The sequence below is a fragment of the Sinocyclocheilus anshuiensis genome, unplaced genomic scaffold, assembly GCF_001515605.1.
Source record: "Sinocyclocheilus anshuiensis isolate Anshui unplaced genomic scaffold, SAMN03320099.WGS_v1.1 scaffold684, whole genome shotgun sequence".
Classification (NCBI taxonomy): Eukaryota; Metazoa; Chordata; class Actinopteri; order Cypriniformes; family Cyprinidae; genus Sinocyclocheilus; species Sinocyclocheilus anshuiensis.
In genome coordinates, this window is record NW_015554107.1 from 823,535 (window position 1) to 833,290 (window position 9,756).

Sequence of the window (9,756 nt, forward strand, 5' to 3'; positions counted from 1 at the left end):
GATGTACCAAGATGTGCAGAATTTTTGCAAACATTGTCTCCGTTGCATTGTGTCTAAAGACGTTCAGCCTAAAGTAAGAACAGTAATGAACAGCATTCAGGAGAGGAAGGCCTCAGAGTGGAGGAGCGATTTGTACAAACCGCTGGGCTTGAAGGCACAGTTCGACGCTCCCAGAGGGCCACAGCAGGACAGCACAGCAATCCTTTTAGACAGCCACGATCTGTGCAGGTATGGAAGCTGCAGCAATCCCTGTAGAGTTGAGTCATGGAGAGTCTCAGGGAATTATGACAGTCTTAAATCATTTATTGCAGGTGATTTATAAAATAAAAGAAGTGATGGAAGGATAATTTGTATAAAGTTTTAGAAGTGTAAAAGAAATGTAATGGTGTGATCATCGGGACGATGATTTTACAAGGTGGAGGTGGATGTAGTATTGAGCGCTCTGGTTAAGTGGGGTGGGGGGAGGAACTTTGGGCTATTTAGACATTTACACACACGGAACAAATTAAGTGATGCACAGAACAATGAAATGCGGTGAGAACGCCACACATAAATTGTGATAGGGTGAGTAAAATCGTAATTTGAGGGGTTTTTTTGGGTGACAACGGGAATATTGTGCATGGGTTTAAAGATGTGTATTTATAGATTTGGTGTGCGCCCTGAGAACCTCAGCGACCAGAGCGGCTGAATTTGAATATGATGTTAACAGGTATGAAATGTATTTGAAGTTATTTATGAATGATTTAGATGTGTTTTATGTGATTTACCTTTGTCAGGAATGTTGTGTATGGGTTTACATGTGTATATTTGTAGATTTGATGCACTCCCATGAGAACCTCAACGACCAGAGTGGTCAGAATTGAATATTGCTGTGCTAACAGGTATGAAGTGTATTTGAAGTTATTTTGGAACGATTATTGAAAAGGAATTGATTTAGACGTGCTTTATGTGATTTGACTTTGTTAATGTTTGTATTTTGTGTATTTTTGGGACAGATTGCCATGGTTTTGATTTAATTTGTCTCGTTTCTTTGAGTTTATTTTGTTTGTTTTGAATTGATTTGAGTTTTGTATTTTTGGTTTGAGTGAGTACCGGCAGTGATTTGTGCATCATGTTTTCCTACCCTGTGAGGTGGGGGTTGGTAAAGAGTTTTAAAGAATTTGTATAAATAAAAAGGGTATATTTATTAACAGACTGGAGGACCTTATAGTGAGTGTTTGTACCCACACAACAGAATATTGGCTACAGAACACAACAGAAGTTCGTCGAAACTAGCACATTTAGCCAAATGTCAGATGTTAACGCAGTACTTTTTAAACAGTAGCTGTGTCCGAAACCGTGATATACCCACAACGTAAATGTATACTATAGTGATAAATAATTACATTTTGTCACGTAGCGCCTACTATTAGATACAGATAGGCTACTTTACAGCGCGCTGTTGCTATGGTTACTTCCAGGCCAAAGCGACTTTATCACGAGCGTGTTTTAGTAGCATTTACAAATGTTTGAAAACGTAGGCTACATGTACATTTTAACAAAATTGCAGTACATGCAAATTGTGCAATTCTCTCATTAAATAGAAATGTACTGTCTGTAATCATAGTGCTTGCCTTACGATACTGACAAGATCCAACCTACACTAATAAGACCATAAATAAATAAATAAATCCATGAACACAATAAGTGTAACAATCAACGTACCCTAGAGGAATAAACTCATTCCAGACATCGCTAGACAGCAGATTTCTAAATGTGACCAAATCCACAAGACTATTGTAAATAAAACCAGCAAAAGGTCAAGCAGAGCTACCATATTAAGAATTTATGTCCCAATGCATGCTGGGAAGAGAGTAAATGGGACCTCGCCACAAACAAAAACATCTTTAGGGGAAAAAATATTTAAAACTATACTGTAAGAAACATTAGCTACTTGTGTTCCTGATTGTTTTAAAGTTAAAAACCATAAACACCACAACAATCTAGTAAAACTTTGGTTGTTTTTGTCCGTATTATCTACTTGAGCTAAGACTAATAACTAATATGGAATTTGTAACACAATCATGCTGTTGCCAATAATGCAGTGATGACAACGGCCTTCAACTACTTATATTATAGCAGACAGCCACTTAAAACTGAACTTACCTGCAAACAGGATCGAATCACCTCCATGTAGTGTACATCACAATGGTTTTCCCCAAGGTCTAACAAGCCCATTAGAGTCCATTAAAACTCATGCCTAGGCCTCCCTTAACTGCACTCTCTTTTAGAAAACATGATTAGAGGTAGCGCCAGGCTTCAAAAAAGCATCATGTGCCTGAGTATAAAAGCAGTTTGATTGTTTGATGAACAAACAAAGAATGCATCACTCTCGGGGCGTTCCAGGTCAGTCTTGGAAACACTCTTGAAAATTCACTGTCCAATCACTTTGTTTGAAATAATCCTGACAGTTGTTTTGTTTTATCATAAACCTTTTGGGTTACATCCATTTAGAAGTTCATACAGCAATTTGTAAATTATTTAAAGATGAGTAATAATATTTTTACACTTATTAATAAATAAGGACTCGCTCTTAGCATTTGAAAGTCTTGAACGTTGCAAAGTGGACAATCTCTACATCTGTGCTCCATAATCCACGGTCACATAAGGTCACAATAACTCCGTAATGAAGCAGTGCTACATCAAGTGAACCTGCAGCTGTGACAAATGGTGTGTCAAATGCATTGCACAAACAAGCCTGATAAACAAAGCCAGTAAAATCTCTAAGGAGATAAGAGCAACAGAATTAGTATTTGACAGCTTGAAAGAGGAGATGGATTCATTGCACTGGCCTGGATTCAACTCAAAAACATCTGGACGTGCAGTGGACCTTCCTGCTCAATACTTGTATTGTTCAATATGACCGTATCATATTAGAAGGAGCTTTGGCTTGATCACAAAACCAACACTACTTCTAACTTTACATTATAACGTAAACTTCGCATGTTTATGAAAATAGCATTTAAATGTACATTTTTCATTTAGTTTATCCAAGGTCCTTGCTTGTGTCTTCTATGGCAGGTCTGAATGTCTATGAGTAATGTCTACTGCAAGGTTGGTTCTCAGAAGGAACAACAAGACAAATTCACTGAATTGCTGTTCAAATAAATACAACAAAGCGAATGCATTCTGGGAAATTGAAAGTGTTTTCCAAGCACTTTTTTTGTAGTGTAGTTAATAAAAACACAACTGTTTATTGTTAGTTCATGTTAGCACAGGTTCGTTCATTAAATATAAAATAACAGATACAATAACTGATTTTAATAATGTATTCATAGAAGTTGAAATTAAATAAGATTCAGAGGTATTTTTCTGTTTTTTATGTTAGCAAACTAATGCTAACAAATGGAAACTTATGGTCACACTTTATTTTAAAGTCCACTTCTCACTATTGAAAAACCATTAACTATGACTTTTGCCTCAATAAACTCCTAATTTGATGCTTATAATTAGTTAGTAAGGTAGTTGTTAAGTTTAGGTATTGGGTAGGATTAGGGATGTAGAATATGGTCATGCAGAATACGTGCTGCAAAACGTATTCGTGAGAGCAAAACGTGAGAAAACGTGAGAGCAAAAGTGCATATCAGAATGGTGGTCAAAAACAGCATGGGATGGATTTGCGTTTCCAGCTACGAGTTAATGCAATCTTAAAGTCAGGGAGAAATAACTGCAGTGTCAGCATATCTTTCACAGCACATATAAATCAGTTTCCCTGTGCATTGGGAATACGCAGTAGGGAAGGCGAATTCATATCTGTGAAGTGGTCAGAAGCCATTACACACTTGCATTAGAACACTTTTCTGCAGTGTGTTTAGGGACATCTTGGACGAATTCCCTTCCTCCCTGATGCTGACTTGCAATCCCAGATGACCACGTTGCTTATTTTCTGTTCTGTCACCTCGTCTCCAAGGAGAAGACTGAAAACTGTGGGTTCAGGATGCGCCAAGACTGGAATGTCAGGTCACACAATGGAGTCTGGGTGGCTACAATGTCTGGATGTCTAACAAAATCAATAGCACAGGCCAGTATTCTAGAAACTGAACATGTCTATATTATACAGCGATTATATTTAGCATATTTTGTGCCAAACAGACAACAGATTAAAAAAAAAAAACTTTATTACTTTGTTAACCACAAGATAACAGTATGGCAAAGTAATCCAAATGTTTTTGATATATCAAGTAGGCAGTTGTGATATAAAAGGTTATATGAAAATTCAAAGAAAATTACTTCCTTCACCCTCTGCCCCACTCTCTGTTGATAAACAAAGACTGAATGCTGCTTTGTTCTGCATCAATAATGTAAACAGTAACAGTGAGGCACAAAGCTGACATGGAAAATATTTTTTGCCTCAATAGTCATAAAAATTCTAATGGACATCTATAAATAAATAGTGTAAAATTACTGGATTCCAAATAAGTCCATTAACATATTATTGGATTGGATTGCTTTACACAGACCGCAAATTTGCATTCCACTGCATTTCCATTATTCTTCTAAACATGCATTGTTCTTGTAAGCATGCACTAGATGGACATGTGACCATTCACTCGCATTTTGCGCATGACGTGGCATTCTAAAATCGCAACGCTCGAGACAAGGCTTGCTTTCTTACTTTAGTAGGCAAAAAAATGTGAATAGATAAGTATGCCTGAATTCACAGTATTCATAAAACAGTAGGCAAAAAGTCTGCAGTTGTTTTGATTTTGATGTGCGTATCAGATGGACACTTTACTGTCCCATGAGGCCATGGAACAGGATTTATGAAAAGCCAGTCAATCATGTAATGCATGTATACATGCAGCATATACATAAAATGTATTTTTATGTTCCATAAAAAAAAGCCCTCTCATGCTCATTGGTTGCCGCCATCTTGGAAATTACGTCAAATGATGCTTCATGCTGAAGTCGGGATGATCTGCCACAGGTTTAAAAGTCTGCATAAGTTGAACTTGCAGCATAAGTTGAACTTTTTAAAAATGCATTCCATTTTTTCCCTATTCCACTGCCTCTGTTACGGATAGATAACTCAGAATCCAGTTGCAAGTGAAGTGATTTATTGTGACAGTAAACAGGATCGCAAGCCAAACGTGAGGATTCAGGTGAGTAGACGTGAACACACGGTGATTGCGAAACCCTGACCCGATCCAGCTAGGGCAGTGGAATCAGCGAGACTTCGATGGTTTCCCACACTGGAAATAATCCGAGGCAGGGATCCACCGGGCACACGGACTCTGGAGAGAACAACAAGCATGAGCAAGGACAAACAACGATCTGACAACATGCAGTACAACACACGAGACAGATAAAGACAGGACAGAACGAGCGGCAGGTGCAGCCGCGCTGATTAGCTCGTCAGCACCGCGGTTGCCGGAGCAACGCTGAACGAGCAATCAGACAGGTAACAATACACAGGCACGCAGCAATGAACACACGGATCCATGAACCGTGACAGTACCCCTCCCCCTAGGAGTGCCTCCTGGCGCTTCCAGAGGAACCTACCTGTCGATTGTAATCATCGATAAGCGAATGATCCAATATGTCCCTAGCAGGAACCCAACTCCTCTCCTCCGGACCGTAACCCTCCCAGTCCACCAGGTACTGAAACCCGCATCCCCTCCGCCTCGAGTCCAGAATGCTTTTTACCGAATAAGTGAGTTCCCCCATCTACGAGTCACGGCGGTGGGGGAACTGGGGCAGGCGGATTAATGGTAGAACGAAAAACTGGCTTTAATTTGGAGACACGCTTTGACCGGTGGCGATCGGCCTGGGCCTTTGTGTGTGATCCCACCCGGAGGATGGCTTCTCTAGCCCTCTTCAAGGTGCGGTGGCACCTCTGGACAAAGGCGTGGGCAGAGGGGACCGCGACTTCGGATATTCGACTAACCCCCGCTGTTCGACTAACTAACAGGCTACTTTGGAAGAATGACCCCAACGGATGACATCGGACCGTAATCCTTCTGGCACAAATAAACAACTCGATGGGTATCCGGGCGGAGGCGTTACCCATTGTTCTTAGAACCTGGACGATAAGAAATTGAAAAATGAAAGCGACCAAAAAATAAGGCCCACCGAGCCTGCCTAGAATTGAACCTTCTAGCAGACCTGATGTACTCCAGGTTCTTATGGTCGGTCCAGACTATAAAAGGTTCCTCCGAACCCTCCAACCAATGACGCCATTCTTCCAAAGCCAGCTTGACTGCCAGCAACTCTCTGTTACCAATGTCATAATTACATTCGGCAGGAGACAAACGATGAGAAAAATACGCGCATGGGTGCACCTTACCGTCCGCGGAAGAACGCTGGGAAAGAACCGCACCAACCCCCACCTCTGATGCGTCGACCTCCACCACAAACTGACGAGAAGTATCAGGGGCCACCAGAATGGGAGCTGAAACAAAGCAGCCCTTTAGTTTTGAGAATGCAACTTCCGCCACACCTGACCACCCGAATGTCGTTTTGGTGGAGGTCAAGGCAGTCAAAGGGGCGGCTAGCTGGCTGTAATTGCGAATGAAACGCCGGTAAAAATTGGCAAAGCCCAGAAACCTCTGCAGGGCCTTGCGGGAATCCGGGGTTGGCCAATCTACCACAGCCTGCACTTTGTCGGGATCCATGCGCACTCCCTCGGACGACACGATGTACCCTAGGAAAGGAACAGATTGTGCATGAAAAACGCATTTCTCCGCCTTGACAAAAAACGCTGGGAAAGAACTGCACCAACCCCCACCTCTGACATGTCTACCTCCACCACAAACTGACGAGATGGATCAGGGGCCACCAGAATGGGACCTGAAACAATGCAACTCTTTAGTTTTGAAAATGCAGCTTCCGCCACACCTGGCCACCTGAACGTCGTTTTGGTGGAGGTCAAGGCAGTCAAAGGGGTGGCTAGCTGGCTGTAATTGCGAATGAAACGCCGGTAAAAATTGGCAAAGCCCAGAAACCTCTGCAGGGCCTTGCGGGAATCCGGGGTTGGCCAATCTACCACAGCCTGCACTTTGTCGGGATCCATGCGCACTCCCTCGGACGACACGATGTACCCTAGGAAAGGAACAGATTGTGCATGAAAAACGCATTTCTCCGCCTTGACAAAAAGCCCATTCTCTAGCAGCCTCTGAAGCACTGACTTGACGTGCTGAACATGTTCCTGAAGAGAACGAGAAAAAATCAATGTGTCATCCAGGTAGACATATGAACTGATCGACCATGTCTCTCAGCACATCATTGACCAGTGCCTGGAAAACCGCGGGAGCATTAGAGAGCCCAAATGGCATAACGAGATACTCAAAATGACCCCTGGAGGTATTAAAAGCGGTCTTCCATTCATCCCCCTCCCTTATGCGAACCAAATGATAGGCATTGCGAAGATCCAACTTAGTGAAAAAGGAAGCACCCTGCAGACTCTCGAAGGCTGAAGACATCAACGGTAAAGGATAGGTATTCTTCACCGTGATGCTGTTCAGCCCTCGATAGTCAATACAAGGACGAAGGGAACCATCTTTCTTTTCCACAAAGAAAAACCCCGCGCCAGCAGGAGAAGAAGAGGGACGGATGATCTTGGCTGCCAGAGAATCAGAAATATATTTCTCCATGGCCTCCCTTTCCGGAGCGGAAAGTGAGTATAACCTGCCCTTAGGCGGAGACGTACCTGACAATAACTCTATCGCACAATCATAAGGACGATGCGGAGGAAGAGAAGCAGCCCGAGACTTACTGAACACTCCCTTCAGGTCCAGATACTCAGCTGGCACGTTTGACAGATCCACATGTTCATCCTGAAACACAGAACAAGACACAGAAGAACAGGCAGACAACAAACAAGACGCATGACAATATTCACTCCAGGATGAGACTGTTCTCTGACGCCAGTTTATATTGGGATTGTGTAATGACAGCCAGGGGTGACCCAAGACCACCGGAGCCAGAGGGGAGTCGGTGATGAAGAAGGAAATGTCCTCCGTGTGGTTACCTGACGTGACGAGCCTCACCAACGGTGTGCAATGGGTGATAGGTGAGAGCGACTGCCCGCAGAGTGCACTAACCGAGATGGACTTCTCGAGTGGAACCAACTGAACTCCCAGTTTGTCCGCCTCCCTGCCGGATGCCGCCCGATCAAAAACTTTCCTGAGTTCGTCCGAAAAGGACTGGAATGATGAACAATGATGCTTTTGCTCCCACACCGCTGTTCCCCAGAGCGCCGCACGTCCAGTCAGCAGCGTAATTACAAACACCACCTTGGACTCCTCTATGGGAAAAGACGAAGGCTGGAGAGCAATATAAAGAGAACAGGTCACCAGAAATGATCGACATAACAGGGGCTCACCGGAGTAGACTGTTGGAGGCGATAGGCGGGGCTCAGCCCGCCGGCTGGGGAACTCCACAGGTGAGGCCGTTGAGGAATCAAGCCCAGACATGTTCATCCTGAAACACAGAACAAGACACAGAAGAACACGCAGACAACAAACATGACGCATGACAATATTCACTTCAGGATGAGACTGTGTTCTGACGCCAGTTTATATTGGGGTTGTGTAATGATAGCCAGGGGTGACCCAAGACCACCGGAGCCAAAGGGGAGTCGGTGATAAGGAAAGAAATGCTCTCAGTGTGGTTGCCTGACGTGACGAGTCTCACCAACTGCGTGAAATGAGTGATAGGTGAGAGAGACTGCCCGCAGAGTGCACTGACTGAGATATCAGAGTCTGTACAGCTCGACCGGTAGCCAGAATCTGATGTTCCTCGAGCACTGCTGCCGGAAAGAACGTCTCTGAGCTCCGCGACACGTGCTGGATCCATCCTGGTCAGATCGTTCTGTTACGGATAGATAACTCAGAATCCAGTAACGCTGAACGAGCAATCAGACAAGTAACAATACACAGGCACGCAGCAATGAACATGAACAATTAACAAAAAAGATTTTTAAAAGTAATTTTCAGATGCAACGGGGGAAAAAACGGGATAAACACAAACATGAAACTTGTAAATAAAATAATCTGATATATAGCCTATGTACAATTTAATAACATATAGCCTAGTTTGATATATGAATTGGGTGTTCATCAAAGATTGCTTGCGGTCGGAGATTCCCGTGTTTACAGCTTCGTAAAATAACCTACTGGAAGCTCTGTAGTTTTGCTGTATAGGCCTATAGATAAAAATATTAAAATTACAAACACACAATTTTAAGTTACTTCCATTTCTGAAAAAAATAATGTAGGCCTAAGTAATTGATGTTATAAATACACACACCTGATTTTTGTTTGAATTATCCATCGTACATAAAAAAAAACAAAAAACATTTGCATTAAAAATATATAATTCTAATGGATCAATATAATTGCAGCATATAATAATATATGCTAGGGATGCACCGATACCACTTTTTCCAGTACTCGCCCGATACTGATACTTTTATTTTTGGTACTTGCCGATACCGAGTACAGATACCAATATTTTTATTTAGTGTAAATAGCATCTATCGCTAAGAAAATATGCTACACAGCCGTTTATTGTCCCCCCCTACTGTTAGACGAAATTTACGCCCCTGTCAAGTCAAGTTTATTTGTACAGCGCTTTTCACGATACAAATCATTGCAAAGCAACTTTATAGCAAATTAAGTTTCTACAATATTTAGTGGTTGCTTATCAGTGGTGACTGTCAGTTAATGTACATATGGCAGAAATGTACGGAAAAATCAATTAAAGACATAATCAAAC

The 9,756-nt window shown here is 42.3% G+C and overlaps 1 long non-coding RNA gene across 1 annotated transcript; it reads left to right on the forward strand.

Annotated features, from left to right (window-relative positions):
- The first annotated feature begins 247 nt into the window (after window positions 1-247).
- On the forward strand, window positions 248-1,002 carry LOC107669725 (uncharacterized). The gene is made up of 3 exons (XR_001632024.1): window positions 248-564; window positions 646-709; window positions 814-1,002. It is a non-coding gene; the product is annotated as an uncharacterized LOC107669725 (long non-coding RNA).
- The last annotated feature ends 8,754 nt before the right edge of the window (window positions 1,003-9,756 follow it).